The sequence below is a fragment of the Ursus arctos genome, unplaced genomic scaffold (assembly GCF_023065955.2).
Source record: "Ursus arctos isolate Adak ecotype North America unplaced genomic scaffold, UrsArc2.0 scaffold_17, whole genome shotgun sequence".
Taxonomy (NCBI): Eukaryota; Metazoa; Chordata; class Mammalia; order Carnivora; family Ursidae; genus Ursus; species Ursus arctos.
The window spans coordinates 34520626-34538726 of NW_026622841.1; the positions used below are offsets into that span (position 1 = coordinate 34520626).

General features: G+C 35.8%; 1 protein-coding gene across 8 annotated transcripts in view; it reads right to left on the reverse strand.

Annotated features, from left to right (window-relative positions):
* Window positions 1-18101, reverse strand: part of KIAA1328 (KIAA1328 ortholog) — a 335798-nt gene that overhangs the window by 236609 nt on the left and 81088 nt on the right. The gene's annotated exons all lie outside the window — the stretch shown is intronic.

The window sequence follows — 18101 nt, forward strand, 5'->3', positions numbered from 1 at the left end:
TCTCTATTTGCAGATGACATGATATTACATATATAAAAAGGCCTAAAGTTTCCACTGACATGCTGTTAGACTAAACAAATTCCGTAAAGTTGAAGAATAAAAAAGGTAATATATTAAAATCAGTCATGTTTCTAAACGCCAACAAGAAACTATAAGAAAGAAATAAAACAATCTCATTTACTGTAGCATCAAGAAGAATAAAATACTTAGAAATTGATTTAACCAAGAAAGTGAAAAATCTATACACTGAAAACTATAAGACATTGATGAAAGATATTGAAGAGAACACAAATAAACGTAAAGATACTGTTAAAATGTCCATACTACTACCCAAAGCAATCTACAGGTTCAGGGCAATCCCTACCAAAACTCAAGGGCATTTTTCACCGAAATAGAAAAAACAATCCTAAAATTTGTATGGAACCACAAAAGACCCAAAATATCCAAAATAATCTTGAAAATGAACAAAGCTGGAAGCATCGTGTTCCCTAATTCCAAACTGCATTACAAAACTACAGTAATCAAAACAGTAGATATTGGAATAAAAACAGACACATAGGTCTATGAAACAGAGAACCCAGAAATAACCCCACACGCATATAGTCAATCAATTTATGACAAAGGAATCAGAGATCTACAATGGGGAAAGGACAGTCTTTTCAATAAATGGTGCAAAATAAATGGTCCCACATGCAAAAGAATGAAACTGGACCACCATTTTATACCTTACACAAAAATCAACTCAAGATGGATTAAAGACTTGACATAAGACCTGAAACCATAAAACTCCTTGAAGACAATATAGTTGGTGAGCAACTTGACAAATGGTCTTGGTGATGATGTTTTGGATTGAACATCAAAAGCAATGGTAATAAATGCAAAAAATAAACAAGCGGGACTACGTCAAACTAAAAAGCTTCTGCACAGCAAAGGAAACCATCAACAAAATAAAAAGGTAACCTATGGAATGAAGGAAAATATTTGTAAACTACATATCCCATAAAGGGTTAATATCCAAAATATCCAAGAAACTAACAACGCAACAGCAAAAAATCCCACAAATAACCCAATTTAAAAAAATGCGCAAAGGACCATCTTTTTCCAAAAAAGATATACAAATGGCCAACAGATATATGAAAAGGTGCTCAATATCATTAATCATCATGGCAATAAAATGATCCTTCATTTGTGGGCAGAAACAGGACTATCAGTGGCAGAGAGGGGTAATGATGGGACTCTAATCAAAAGCGATAGCAAACCAAAATGATTGAAACAGAAATTAAAAAATCTTGCAAAAACTGGAAAAGAGGTAAAGACCAAATTTATCCCTTCACCTCATCTCCACTCTAGAAAATAAACAAAATTGGCCAAACTAAAGAAATCCTGCTTTTTCTTTCTTTGTCTTGTACCCTCAATTTTTTACTTGAGTTCCTGATACTCTACTACTGAAGTCTAGAAGCCTGTCCTTCTGCAGATAAAAGGATATATGAAAAAAAAGCATTAAAAACACCTAGTATAAAACATATATACCAGGTGCTGAAAATTCAAGTGCGAATATGCATTCATTTTTTTTTTTTTTTTTAAGAGAGAGGAGGAGAGGGGAGGGGCAGAGGGAGAGAGAGAATCTTAAGCAGGTTCCATGCCCAGCACTGGGCCCAATGCAGGGCTCAATTTCACAACTGAGATCATGCCCTGAGCTGAAATCAAGAGTTGGATGCTTAACTGACTGACCCACCCAGGTGCCCCACATTCATCATTTTTAGACACTGATTAAAAACTGGAATTTGAAACGAGTCCAATCTCATAGCAAGGTTTCATCTGCTGATTTTGTAAGCAAAAAGCACATAATATGAAGAACCTCAGCTGTGTTTGTTTTTTATCTCAGAGCAAATGCCTCAGAATGTGCTATGGAGTGACTTGCCCTCATCTACTGCTGAATTTCATTTCTCTTTTAGGGCTTTAGGTAATTATAGTAAATGTCAGTTACAGAAATACTTGAATAAAATATCAAACTTCTAATGCAAATCAAAGGATTGATCATTGCAAATGTTCACGGTCACTGAGGTGGTCTGTGTCATAAAAACAGTAAGAGCATCATCATAAGCTTACTTTCAATAAAAACTTACTTCTTTTGTTCATATTATATATTTTTTCCTCTATGCTCCCTTGAAGATGTAAAATAAACTGACAGAGGAGGTTGGATCACAGTTAGAAAGTAGGAAAAAGGCCATTATATTTAAGTGCATATGGTTTAAATCTTTTATAACTGATTTTGTTAAATTATACATCATACTTTCTGTGTAATGTAATATGCAAGGTGGAATTCTATAGAGCAAAAAACATTCTTATGGAGAATACATAAAAAGTAAAAATAAAATATTAAATGTTAAAACAAAAGTAACATTTAAGAAAATAAAATAGCTAAGCTATTTTGGTAATCTTCAAAAATTTACATGGCAGCATATATTCCCTTCAGCAAAGAACAGAAAAAACATCATAAAATAGCAAATTACTGACCACTTTGTTTCTGGTTTAAAATAAAAGCTGGAAAATAAATTAATATTTCACAATTCTAAAAGTCAGAAAAAAACAAATCTTCAAATATGTGATAGGGCAAAGTGACCTCAAGAGTGAGGCCAAGAGAACCAGAAATCCTCTCACTACTTGGAAAGAAAAAGGTGAGGATGCCTGGAACTATCTTTGTAAATCCAAGTCCTACCCAAAGACTTCTTTATTGTTTGGAGATTTTGCCCATTTGTTTTTCCTTTTTTTGCTTTTTCACTGGATTGATGTTGGGTTTATTAAACCAACAAATTGATTCCAATTGATGCTGGAAGAGAAGTCCATGGCACCCATCTCAGTGATTGCCCTAATTTGGGGATATATGCAACCAGTGGAGAAATATACTAAATGGCATAAACATAAAGACATTATGTCACAAAAACTGGTAACTGTGGCGAAGTGTAGGGCCCTACGCCTGGACATTGCTTTTTACTTTAACACTCACAATTATTGTGTGTTGCTATGGAATTATGTGGAACTGTTATACCATTTAAGCTATACCATAATATTCAGATTCATTTTGAGTGGCATATTCTTTATTCAAATCATATTTAAAATAGAAAAAGAATTAAGACAAAAATGAGTCGCCATTGCTTTGATCTGATTTAATCCAAAAGTAGAACACGAATTATAAAGTAGATTCTGTGACTAAGTGCAGAGCACGGCAGGAGGCCCATTTTTCTAACACTACAGAATCAAAGCATCTTGATGCACAACTAACTTCATTACACAGCACACTATACCATCTCTCCGTGGTATGCAAAACGCCTATTAAAGAATATACTTGTATCCACTCATTTCAGCACTGTTACTATTATCTTTTAAATTATTTTTAAAACGACTAGATTACATTATTTTTAAAACTACTACTACTTTAAATTATTTTTTATTTATTTTTGAAAGAGAGAGAGCGAGCACAAGTAGGGGGTAGGGCAGAGGGAGAAGCAGACTCCCTGCTGAGCAAGGAGCCCGATGCCGGACTCAATCCCAGGACCCTGAGATTATGACCTGAGCTGAAGGCAGACACATAACTGACTGAGCCACCCAGGTGCCCTAAATTATTTTTAAACTAATACTGTTAGATTCAAAATTAGAAAAGGCAGTTCTATAGGTGAATTATTTTTGTCTTAGAACTATTTAACTTATTTGTAAAAGATATATCATGATTAGAAGGGAAGTCCAGCTGCTTAGAATGTAGAAAGTCTCTAGAGAATGTTGCTTCCACACTAACAATGAGAAAGAGCCAGACAATTTGTATGATGTAACTGTTTTGGGCCCATCAGAGTTTAGGTCACAAGACAATCAGGTGAACTAAATTCCAAAAGGTGACAAGCCTCTCTAAGGAGACACAGGACACATAACCCAAAGGAAGCAGTGGTCATCATAAAAGTCAGAGAAGAAGAAAACACCTGAAAATGTTAACGAATTATTAAAGGCTGCATGTGGGCTAGTGTGACAGTTTACACATTCCTGGGAGCGCCAGACACAAGAAGGGTATGCACTCACTCACTAGATCTTTCACAGGGGCTTATAAGAAATAATAACAGAGCAAGAGACCTAAGAGAATCCCATAAATGGTACAAAGCTGCTCACTTCTTGGACTCCTTTGTCATGGAAAGTAAAAGCTAGAAGCTTCTATGAGAAAGAAGGTCAGGAAACATTCCCAGGGAGTAGGAACACTAGGAAAAACCTGCCAATATTCCAGAACCCACACTAAGTAGAAGGTAGCAGAAGCCCACCACTAGAGACATTCAGAGTCTGGTATGGTGAAGATAACTACAGTAACATTAAAACCCACATTCGATTCAACTAGTGGCTAGAATGACTCAAAGTGCACACTAACCACCTGCCTGACAGACAGATGCCCATTTCTGAGTATAAATACTATTTACCTCAGTCTCTACTGTTAACACAAAATGTCAGGTATAAAACAAGAAATACAGAATTTCTTTTGATGGCCTTATCAGAAGACTGGATACACAAAGGAAACAATCAACTTGAAAATAAGGGAGCAGAAATGATCCAAAATGAAACACAAAGAAGATAAAAGAACAGAGCATCCCAGATCTGTGGTACCATATCGAACACGTATAATCAGAATCCTAGAGAGAGAGGGGAGAGAAGGGAGGTGGGGGGAATAAATGAAGAGTAAAAGAATGGTTGACAACTTCACAAAATTAATGGAACACAACAAACTGCAGGCCAAAAAAGCTCAAAGAACTTCAAGCAGGATACACACACACACACACACACACACACACACCCCGGACATACCATAGTTGAACTGCTGAAAACCAAAAGCCAAAGAGAAAAACGTGAAGACAGCAGGAAAAAAACCAAAAACACTGTTTACAGTACTGAAACAATAGCATATCCCAACAGCCACCACTGCACATTTGTGACTTGATAATTACAAATAATAAAAACAGGTACAACTAACACCTACTGAGCACTTTGTTACATGTCAGTCACTGTGGTGAGTGTCACAAAAACCCTATGAAGTATAATTAACATTTAATTTACGGATGAAGAAGCTGAGATACAAAGAGGTTAAGTATATTGCTTAGGACCACACACAGAAGCCGTGGAGCCAGGGTTCAAATCCCAGTAGCATGGCACCAGCATCCGTACTCTAATCACTATGGCCTGCATTTTGGTCAAGACCTTCATTTCCACCCCGTTAGGGTACCTACACAATAATAAATAACACTCCACCATGGCCACCATACACACACTACCCTGTATGTGCTCCTAAAAGAGAAAGCAACACTGATGTGAGGAGGGACAGAAACTTCCTCTATCACTACTGGGGTTGACAGTGAATGGTAGCATAGTTTTCCACAATTCTTTCTAAATTAGATAAACACTTCTAAGCATCAAAAAATCTGGACTTTAACTGTATTATGTGCATATATTTTTGTGAATTACATCTACTTGTTCTTACAAGGGCACTCCCATTGAGAACCACTTCTCTCCTTTCTTCCTTTAAAACACAGTGAACATAATCACATTACAGAAAAAGCTATTACTATTTCTAAATGGTCTCTGCTCACAGCAGGCAGTCTCCAGACAACAGTTTTGTTATGATTAATTAATTTATTTCTAGTAAGTTTATTACTTTAGAATAACTTTAGATTTACAGAAAAGTTACAGAGATACTACGAGAGTTCCCATACCCCTCTCACCCGGGCTTCCCGATTGTTAATACTTCACATCACCACGGTACGTTTGTCGCACCCACGAAGCCAACACTGCTGTATTGCTGCGAACTAAACTCCACACTTGATTCAGATTTCACCAGTTTTCCTCTACTGTCCTTTTTCCCTTCCACAACCCAGTTGGCAGCACATTTAGTTGACATGTCAGTCTCCTCTGGCCCGCGACAGTTTCTCAGTCTTGCCTTGTTTTTAATGAATTTGGCCATTTTGAAGAATACTGTCCAGTTTTTTGTAGAATGTTTCTGCATTTAAGCTTGCCTGGTGTTTTCCTCAGGGCTAGAGTGGGGTTATGGGTTTTTGAAGAGAATGCCATAGAGGGGCCACTGTCAGCGCATCATGGCAGGGGCAGTGATAGCCACGAGACAATGGTGATGTGGACCCTGATCACTTGGTGAAGGTGGTCTTTGCCAGGTTTCTCCACTGTAAAGTTATTATTTTCCCCCTTTCCAGACTCTATTCTTATAGTATAAGTCACTAAATTAGTCCACTCTCCGGAGCAGAGGTTGAGAGTTTAGACTCCATCTTCTGAAAGGATGAATATCTATGTTTATTATTTGAAATTCTTCTATGAGAAAGAATTGTCTCTTCTCCCTGATTTGACTTCTTTATGTTGAAGCTATTGTTTCGTATGAAGTGGGCATAAAAGGGTCACATAAAGTAAATGTTTTTGGCTGGGATTTCAGTCTCCCAAAGCCAACAAACAAGCCCCAGCCCATTTTCCAGCCAGACTCTACTAAAAAGAAAGAAATTTAAAGTGTGTAAGTTGAGTAAACAATTGTGCCCAATGCATCTGTGTAAAATTAACCTTAGGAAAGAGGCAAAGTTCATGGAAGGTATGCTGTGAATGAAGGAATATGGAATAGGAATTGGTCTTCACATGTGCAGCCAAAGTGTCTCTCTCTCGTTCTCCCTCCCTCCCTCCCTTCCTTCCTCCTTCTCTTCTTCCCTCTGAGGTGGAGGTTGGGTAGGATGGAAGGAAGAAAAGGAAACGAGTGAAATTAGTGTTCTCTTTTCCTATTAGTAACACAAAGATGTCTGGTGCTGCCATCTGCTATTAGAAATTAGATCTCTAGAAGCCATGGAAGGCATGATAACCAGATATGTTAAAAGACTTTCCAATTATTCTTGGTTAGGCTATAAATAATTTCTCATTTCCCAGATAATCTGTCCCTCATCCAATCAGCTCCTATGAAATTGAACCCCTTGAGTAAGAAGCTCACCTCATTAATTAGTTTGAACACATCTAAGGAACAGTGATTATTTTTGCAGTACAAAAAAGGCTCCAAACTTATTTAATGTATTCCAGATCTGCCCAGGAAGAAGGTATTCAACCAGTGGTCTGTAAAACACAGTATTCTATTTCTTTTCCTCACTGAGCCTAGCCCCACCCCTCCTCTTCCTTGGCTCATACCGCCACTGTTCATATAATTCCAATGGGTCCTCTGGAATCCCAATATTCTACACCAAGGCACATCTTTGTGTCTTCTGTCTTTACCTAAAATCCTCCCTCCGATTTGCTTATCTTTAGATTTCACCTAAAAGTAAACATACTTCTGTAAACTTGAAGAAAAACTTTAACATTAAAAAAATACTTTTATTCTCTCACTTGATCTTTATAATAAGAAAAACACCATGTTTTTTTTTTGTTTGTTTTTTTGTTTTTTTTTTTAACAAATAAAAGCAAGGGTAACTTACATGACTGAAGGCCATATCAGTTCTGGGACTCCCAAGGACCCCTTACAAATTCACCACAAATGAAGGTTGAATTCACTTGGTAGTTCAGCAAACCGCAGGTCCTAAAGGTTCCCAATGACTTCCTGTTCAACAAATCCAATATATACTTTTTGGTTCTCTTATATGACTTCTCTGGATCAGTAACTCTCTTGAAGTACTATCTTCCTTCAGCTCTTTTGTCACAACTCTCTATGAACACTATTCCTTTTTCTCTAGTTAGTCCTTCTCCTTTTCCTTCTAAAGCCCTATCTTTCACACTTAGTAAGTGTTAAGGTCTGTCTATGGCTGTTCTTTCTCCATGCTCCCTGTTTTTCCTGGGCAATCTCATCCAAACTCTAAGCTTCACAAGCCAATTATACTCTGGTGACTCCCAGAAGCACATATCTGATCCTGAATTATATTCTCAAATCCAGAATCTTAATTAAATTGAGCTTAATTAAATTATCTTTAGAGCTAGTGTGGCCAAAATCAGTCATAACCTTTTTCTCTTTTTAAAACCTGTTTTCCCCCATTTATGCCCTATCCCATCTACTTATATGACCAATCCAAAAACGAGAGTCATCCTGATGCTGTTAGGTCCCACAACAAATCCTCAGACCTATTCTATCTCTAAATAGCTGTCAAGTTGGCCTCCTCTTCTATCCTCACTACCTCTGATTTAGTTCAGTCTTTAGCATCTTTCTCATCTGGACTACTGATTACTATACAGTAAGCTTCTGAACACTAATTTCACCCTTTCAATCTTTTTGTCTTGCTGCCACAAGATTCTTTAAAAACACTAATCAGATCAATTCACCAGCCCCTATCTTCACCAATCAAAACCAAACACTCCTCACCTCCACCCGCTGATATCTCACCAGGTGAGTCCAACCCCTTTGCCATTCAAAACACCCCATGATTTGGACTAAGCTTACTCTTGTTGCCTAATTTCCTTCCACCTTGCCTTTGTAACTCCCATCATGCCATTGCAACCTACACTTTTAGTAAATCAAATTCCTGAAGTTTCCTAACCATATTATGACAGTGTTGTCCAATAGAACTTTCTATGATGATGTAAATGTTCTATGTCCATTCTATATAGTACCAGTCATAGGAGGGTAATTTGGAACTTAAAATGTGGCAAGTGTGACTAAGGTACTAAATTTTTTACTTTATTCAATCCTAATTAATTTAAATTTAAACTGTCAGCTGTAGCTAGTGGCTACCATATTAAATAGTGGAGCTCTATGCTCTCTATACTTTGGGATATGTCCCCCTGTCCAGAATGTTCCTTTTTTTTTTTTTAATTTACCCCTTACTCACTGGCATGGTAACTTTCTATTCATCTTTCAAGTCTCAACTCAATCACTGTTTAAAGTCTTTGCTCCAATCAACTCCCACAAGAGCTTACACACACACACACACACACACACACACACACACACACACACACACTTACACGGTACCCTTTATCATATTGTGGTCATTCTTTCAAGAAATATTTACTGAGTGCCTGTTATGTATTAAATGTTGTACAAGCCACTGATTCACAAAGGTTAAGTTGCAATTTTATAATAAGAAATTTATTACTTATTAGGACAGGCAACCACAAAACTATGTGAGAGGTGCTATCCTGGAAGTATCTATCTATACGGTTCTCTGAACAATGTCACACTTATGTATATCTTCATGCTTTTTCACTTGTTTTTCCTTTTGTCTGGTATCCAAGAAACTACCTGAGCCTTGTCCTGAGTCCCTGCCTCTTCAGGGGACCAATACCTACAAGGAAAAAAAAGGTTTTAAGCACTTTGAAACCAAGTACAACAGATGTTACACGTGGTTCACTTTTACTCAAAACACTACAATCACCTATCACTATTTTAATCATGCAGTACCTTTCCTCTTAAACTAAATAACCTAAGAATTTTGCAATAGCCATTTTATAATTTTGAAATTAAATAAAACAAATGACAACAACAGGAAAAAAACCCATACGGGTAATAAAAGTCTCCCCCTCACACACACAAAAAGTATTTGTTGCACTGAACTACTATTAAAGTTCTATACATGTGTGAAAGTAAAGAATCATAAATCAGCTTAAAATGATTTGGACTTTACTTCCAACTTCTAGTCTTGCCTCAAATCTTAAGTGAAAAAGTATGATCTTTCCATTTAAGCATGAGGGTAAGTTTTTTGTAAATGCCCTAGAACAAGCTGATGAAATTCTATTCTATTTCTAGTTGGTAGAGAAAGTTATAAGAGAGATACTAGATTTTGTCATTTTTTTCTACATCTGTTGAGAAAATCATATAGTTTTTTGGTTTCAGTTAACATGTGAAATTACACTGATTGACTTTTGAAATGTTAAATAAATCCTGCATTTTAGAAAAATTTTGGTCATGATGTATGATGGACTTTTATATTGTTGGACTTGATTTATAAATACTATGTTGAGAATTACTGCATCTATATTAACAAGGGATACTGGATTGCAATTTATTTTTCTTGTATAATCTTTGTCAGGTTCTCCTATCAGGATAATGCAGGTAATGAGTTACCTGCTCCTTTTCAATTTTCAGAAACAGTTTGTGTAGGACTGTGTGCAAAAAAGAGGCCTGATTCACTTAAATCTCACGTATTTCTAGAAGGGCCTGATTTTGTGACTGGCCCTTGGCTGGCTCTTAAGAACTGAATTCTTAGAACATTCTGATAAAAGTTGTTTTGCTCATTTGAACCACACTTACTAATCTATCTGTCTAGATAGTTTATGCAAACGAGGTGATTTATGGTGAATACCTGCTTTTTGGTAACTACTGTTGGTCATGCAGGCAGAGGGACTGACCCCCAGTGAAAATCCTAGATTATTAGACTCAAGAAAGTTTCTCTGTTAGACAGTACTTATATATATTGCTGTAATTCACTGTTGGTAAAATTAAGTACATTCTGTGGGACACTACCGGGTGAGGACTCTTGGAAGTTTGCATCTGTTTTTTTCCATGCTTTGCCTAATGGACTTTTCCTTTTGTTGATTTTGTTGCATATCTTTTTGCTGTTAAAAAAAATGTAGGTATCAGTAAAATGATTTCTGAGTCCTGTGGATCCTTCTAGCAAATCACTATCCCTGGAGGTGGTCCTGGGGAGCCCCAGCTCAGTGTGACACTGGGGACCATCAATGAAGACTAGGGTTTTTACTTAAATGCTTGGCATCATTCACCAGTGGAGCCATCTGGGCTTGAAATTTTCTTTGTGGAAAGATTTTTGTTTCCCGCTTAATTAACAGACTTTTTAAAAGCAATTTTAGGTCTACAGAAAATTTGAGCAAAAAGCACAGAGAGCTCCTGTATAGCACTGCCCCCCAACAGTTTCCCCTATTATTAATACCATGGATTAGTGTGGTACATTTTTTTTTTTACAATTAATTAATGACTCTTAATACATTATTACTGAGGCTGATAGTTTACATTAGGGTTCACTCTGTGTGTTGTTCAGTTCTATGGAATTTGACAAATACATACTGTCATGTACCCCCCATTACAATATCATATAGAATTGCTTCACTGCCCTAAAAATCCCCTGTGCTACCCTATTCATCCCCCCTCCTTCCCTCACTCCAGGTCTCTGGCAACCACTAGTCTTTTTACTGTAGTTTTATCTTTTCCAGAACTCATACACTTGCAATCATATAGTACGTAGCCTTTTTCAGAGTGGCTTTCTCACTTAACAATATTTATTTAGAGTTCCTCAGTGTCTTTTTTTTTTTTTTTAAGATTTTATTTATTTATTCGACAGAGAGAGACAGCCAGCGAGAGAGGGAACACAAGCAGGGCGAGTGGGAGAGGAAGAAGCAGGCTCATAGCGGAAGAGCCTGATGTGGGGCTTGATCCCATAACACCAGGATCACGCCCTGAGCCGAAGGCAGACACTTAACCGCTGTGCCACCCAGGCGCCCCTCTCAGTGTCTTTCTGAAGCCTGATAGCTCATTTCTTTTAACACTGAATAATATTCCATAGTATGGATATATGACAATTTGTTTATCTATGCACCTACTGAAGGATATCTTCATTGCTTTCAAGTTGTGGCAATTATGAATAAGGATGTTATAAACATTTGTGTGCAGGTTTTTGTGTAGATATGTTTTCAATTGATTTGGATAAACAGCAAGGGGTAGGACTGTTGAATTGTATTTAAGGACTATGTAGCTTTGTAAGAAACTGCTAAACTGTCTTCCAAAGTGGCTGTTCCATTTTGCATTCCTACCAGCAAAACGAGAGTTCCTATTGCTCCACATCCTCATCAGCACAGGGGGTTTGTCAGTGTTTCTGATTTTAGTCATTCTATTAGGTGTGTAGTAGTATCTCATTGTTGTTCAAACCTGCAATTCCCTAGTGATATATTAGACTGAGTGTCTTTTCATATGCTTATTTGCCATCAGTGAGGTGGCTGTCATATCTTTTGCTTATTTTTAAAAAACTGGGTTGTTAGTTTTCTTATTACTGAGTTTTAAGAGTTCTTTGTGTAATCTGGATATAAGTCCCTTACCAGAGAATGTGTTTTTTGCAAAGATTTCCTCCCAGTCTATGGCTCTCTCTTCATTCTCTTTAACAGTGTTTTTCATAGAGAAGTTTTCAACTTTAATAAAATCCTACTTATTAGTTTTTCTTTCATGGATTGTGCTTTTGGTGTTCTATCTCAAAACTCACTACCAAACCCAAGGTTACCTAGACTTTCTCCTACCTTCCAGAGGTTTTATAGTTTTGCATTTTATCTTTAGGTCTATGATCCATTTGCGGTTCATTTTTATGAAAGGTGTAAGGTCTGTGTCCAGATTCATTTTGCTGCATGTGGATGTCCAGTTATTCCAGCACCATTTGTTGAAAAGACTATCCTTTCTCCATTAAATTATATTTGCTCTTTTCCCAAAGGTCAGTTCACTATATTTGTGTGGGTCTGTTTCTGAGCTTTCTAATCAAGTTTGATTGATCTATTTGTCTTTTTGCCAATACCACACTGTCTTCATTACTGTAACTTCATAGTAAGTCTTGAAGTTGGGCAGCATCATTCCTCCTATTTTGTTCTTCTTCAATATTGTGTTGGCTATTCTGGTTCTTCTGCCTTTTCATATAAACCTTAGTTTAGAATCAGTTTACCAATAACCACAAAGTAACTTGCTGGCGTTCTGATTGGGATTGCACTGAATCTATAGATCAAATTGAGAAGAACTGACAAATTCAAAATATTAAGTGTTCATATCCATAAACACAGACTATCTCTCCCTTTATTTAGATCTTCTTTGATTTCATTCATCAGAGTTTTATAGTTTTCCATATAGATCTTGTACATATTCTGTTAGTCTTATTCCTAGGTCTGTATCTCCTCCCCCTCCTCCTCCTTTCTCTCTCTCTTTTGCTGTGAATGTAAATGATATTGTCTTTAATTTCAAATCAATTACTCATTGCTAGTATACAGGAAAGCAACTGACTTTTGTAATGTTAACCTTGTATCCTGCAACCTTGATAGAATTACTTATTAGGTTCCAGGAGGTTTTTGGTTATTCTTCAAGATTTTCTACAGAGACAGTCATGTCAGCTGTGAACAAAGATAGCTTTATTTCTTCTTTCCTGATATGTACCTTCAACTTCCTTTTTTTTTTTTGTTTTATTGCATTAGTAGGACTTTTAGTAGGATGCTGTATAACAGCTTTTAACTACAAATTCAATTTTAAAAATACATATAGGGCTATTCACGTATCTATTTCTTCCAGAGTGAGCTTTGGTAGTCTGTGTCTTTCAAGAAATCTATCCCTTTCATTTAGATTGTCAAATTTATATGTATAAAGTTGTTTTTATTATTCTTTTAACATCTGCAGAATCTGTAGAAATGAGACCTGTCTTATTCCTCACTTGGTAATTTGTCTTCTCTTTTTTTGGCTGATCATCAGTATGAGTAGAGTTTTATCAATTTTATTATCTTTTCAAAGAACCATATTGGCTTTGTGAATTTTTCTCTGTTGTTTTTCTGTTTTTTGTTTCACTGATTTCTTCCCTGATCCTTATTATATTCTTTGTCTTGAACACCAGGTTTCTTGGTTTTTTCTTTTTCTACTTTCTCAAGGTGAAAGCTGAGGTTATCAACTTGAAACTTCTTTTCTATGTGATGTTCAGTCCTAAAAACTTCTAAGTATTGCTTTAGCTGTATCCAAGTAATTTTAATATATTGTGTTTTCATCTTCATTAAGTTCAAATACTTTCTAATTTCCATTTGGACTTCTTCTCTGATAGCTAGGTACTCAGAAGTGGAAAGTACGATAAAAGGAAAAAAAGAACTCAGTTATAAATGTCATTACTTTTTGGCATGGAGAAAGCACTGTTTCTCCTAAAAAACAAGCCCAAGAATTATGTTCCAAGGCTTGGTATAGTTTCTTCCACTGTAATAAAACTTCTACGTCCAAATGCTATACAAGCGCTTTAAACCAAGTATGATCAAAAGCACCTGTGCTAATTAACACTTAGGCCGGTGATGGGTATTAAGGAGGGCATGTATTGCATGGTGCACCGGGTGTTATACGCAAGTAATGAATCATGGAACTTTACATCAAAAACTAGGGATGTACTGTATGGTGACTAACATAATATAATAAAAAATTATTATAAAAAAATAAAAAAAAGTAAATGATTTGTAACTGGAGACAAACGGTTTGAGCAGGTAACATTGAAGACTAAATGAAAGAGATAAAGGAAGAGTGCAAAAATATTAGATGAGAAGTTTATCCCATCACGGAGAGGGGTGGGAGAAGGGATATGACAAAAAGACATTCTTCCAAAATAGGTTACATAATACAGTGTAAAAACAAAAATGGAAGTAAGCTCTATGTCCAAGAATAAGTTTGTTAAATATATTAAAGTATAACACTATATAGCAATACTATGCAAACATTAAGAGTGGTATAATAACAACCAAAAGCTACCAAGACTCTTCTCAGGGAAGTATGTAAAATGTCTCCCAAATAATCTCTATCATGAGAAAAACATCCCCAACCTACGTAACTTGAAGGATGAAACCTGCGTATACTCATATACTCATTAACTCAACATTTTTTGTTCTCCACAAATACCAGTTTACTGGTTTAGACTTCTGTTGTGCTAAAAAGTTTTTCTCTCTTATAAAGGCACTCACAAATGGAAAAAAAAATTACCTCTAGAGGCCCAAATGTAAACATTTTTAGATGTAGCCAATTCAGAAGAGCATTCACAGGCCAGCCTACTAAATCTGAACCAATAAAAAAACAGCCTACTAAGTCTTAACACAGAATTACATGTAACCACTGTGGCAAAATACAAACTTCTCAATACCTGAATCAGAAGGAATCTGTTAACAAGATTATTTTTCATGATTGATTTTCCATGATGATACTGACCCCAAATATAGAATTTCCAATTACTGAAAAAAAAAAAAAAAAAGCACATCAACTCCATACTTTACTTAAAGAGGCAGGCAGTGTTGCCAATTGAGAGATGGGATCGGTGGAGGTGGGCAAACATTTTTGAACCAAGTCATAGTATGGCACCACACACAGAATAAAAGGAAGAGAAAGCAGATCCTGCCTCCTTAAGCACTGTATGATCAGAGGGTAAGTAGACAATTATATCAAAGACATAGCAAACAAAGACAATGGCATTAATACTCAGAAAAAACTAATAATGATGTTAAATGCTATCCCTATTTTGCTGATATCTACGTAATCTTTAAAAAAAGTGCTATGACTTGACTAAATGATACAAGTTCATTGTAAAAAAAAAAGTATTTTCAAAAATTTCAAAACCACTTGTGAAATAATAAGTACTTTGACAAAAATGTGAATAAGGGAAAATGAGTACTAGGAGTGTGTTCCTAGAATAATAATGCAGCCACAAGTAGGAGCTTGTCAAAATCCAGTAATTTATATGAACTTTGGAAGATTCTGATAGTGATAAAAATGGACCAGGGCAAGTGATACTAAACTTGTAAGCTGGATATCTGTTAAACTTAAGAGCACAGACGACCTAAAGTAAAACTATGTCTAGAATTTCATTCAACCTGAACCACCAAAAAACCCTCTTATAATCATGATCATAAAAACTGTCTTTTGAAAAGCTTCTGCTTCCACCCATAAGGGATGAATTGGGACAAAAATTGCCCTCCCGTCATTCATAATTAGAAAAATGAACAAAACATATGAAACAATTGTGTTCAGATGTTGGATAAGGACAACACAAGATCACGCTGCCAGAGAAAAGATAAGAAAAAGTTAGGTAAGCCATACAATCACTGCAGCTTACTGCTCAAGGAAGTTGCTAGGCTATCGTACAGTGAGAGGCAATCCAAGTGGAACCTGGTAGGCTTACTGAGTTATGCAGATGTAGACTGACATATAGAGAGGCCAGGGCTGCTAGTCTTTTCAAGGCCAGTACCACACAGGAGAGTGCTGCAGAGAGTGAATGTTCTGGAGATCTGCAGAGGGATGCAGTCTTTGGCTGAGTACTAATCTGCATACTCAAAGAGTAAAACACCATGAAGTCAGTGAAAGAACTACTGGCAAGTAGAGGGCAGAGAATTGTTAAATCAGCTGAGGAATGTTTCAGTGTACAAAATCAGTGGACAAATATTAATTATGTTGTTAAATGGTAGCAGCAAATTGGAAAATGAAATTTTAAACAACCTCCATGTAAAATGATGTCAAAGAACAAAGTACTTAATGAATATATTTCACAAAAAGTACACAAAACCTCTACACTGAAAACTTTAAAACACTGGAGAGAAAAATTAAATAAAATAATAAAATAAATGGAGAGATATAACATTTTCAGGGACTGGAAGACACAATATTATTAAGATGTCCATTTTCTGCAGATTAATTTAGGGATTCAACAGCCTAATTATAATCCCAGAAAGGTTTTTTGTTTTTTTTTTAATAGAAATTGATACCCTGTTTTTGAAATTTGTATAGAAATGCCAAGAACTAGAATAGCCAAAACAATCTGGACAAATTATGAACAATGATGGAGGATTTACCTGAATTAGACATTTACTATAAAGCCACAGTAATTAAGATAGTATTGTATTGGCATAAAAACTGAGAAATAAGTCACACAGAGTCTAGAAATAGAGATTTATTATTAACAAAGATGACACAGCAACAAAGGGTAAAGAAAAGTCTGTCAACAAATGGTGCTGAAATAAATGAATAGATAGCTATACGGAAAAAACTACTTCAACCCCCTACCTCACAGCATATATAATTTTAAATCAAGTTAAAAAACAAAACCCAAAAAACTCTAAACATAAAAGCCAAAGCTTTAAAACTTTCAGGGGAAAACACAGGAGAATATTTCTGTGACCAAAGGTAGGTAGACATTTCTTTACATAGATTATAGGTGCTAGCTATATCAGTAGCAAGTATGCCTGATCCTTATATGTCACAGGGTCCACAAAATAAAAGGATACATTAAGTCTCCCAATTAAAACAAACCAAAGGATGCAGCCTGACTACCTAAGAGGACTAAGTAAAATTTAAAATCCATAATTCTTTGTTCACATATGGTTGCCCAATTCATAAATATTTTTAAAGATCAATTTGATCCCTATATTCAAGATAGTACTAAAAATGTAAATTTTCAATATGGCCCGTGAAAAATAAGAACTAGTAATAGAAATGTGATGCCTGAAGTTGTCTAATATAATTGCTATAAATGATTTTCATAGAACATATATATTTATATATTCAAGCATTTCTCATATAAAGTCCAGAGCTCCCTATTCAGAGTCATTTACTTTTTTTTTCTTTGTCCTTTGCTACAGTGAAAGGATTGAATAATTCCACACTCATCTGAAGATTTATCTAAATTAACAACTTACCTAGGATGGGGGAAAAACTTCAGTACATTAATGTTACTTGTTAGGCAAAACTCCATGTCCTTGTACTTTGGAACATGAAATTATCATGATTAACTCTGCATTTGAGATTTATCCATGCTGTTGTGTATATCAGTGGTTTGACCCTTTTTTACTGCAAAGCAGTATTATATCAAATGGATTTACCAGTTTATATATTCATTCACTCACTGAAAGATATTTGGGTTGTTTCTGATTTTTGGTGATGATGCATAGGGCTGCTATATCCATTTACAATTCAGGATTTTGTGTGATAAGTTTTCATGTCTCTCATTTTACTTCTTACAAATGCCTAGAGCTGGGACTACTGAGTCATACAATAAATTTATGTTTAACTTTATAAGAAACTGCCAAATTTTTTCTAACATGGCTATGCCATTTGCATAGCACCGGATATATATGAGAATTCCAGTTCTTCTGTATCACTGATAGCACTATTGTATTTTTAAAGATTCTACCCATCATACATGTGGAATGGTATCTCACTGTGGTTTTAATTTACATTTCCTAATAAGTAAAAATGTTGAGCATCTTTTCATGTGTTTACCTGCCATTTGTATGCTGTCTTTGGTGAAGTGTCTGTCAGGGTTCAGGACACACTACTCCCAAAATATGGCTGGCTGGCACCTCGACATACTGAATATTTCAAGCTGAAGGAATCTGAAATGTGGAATGTGCAG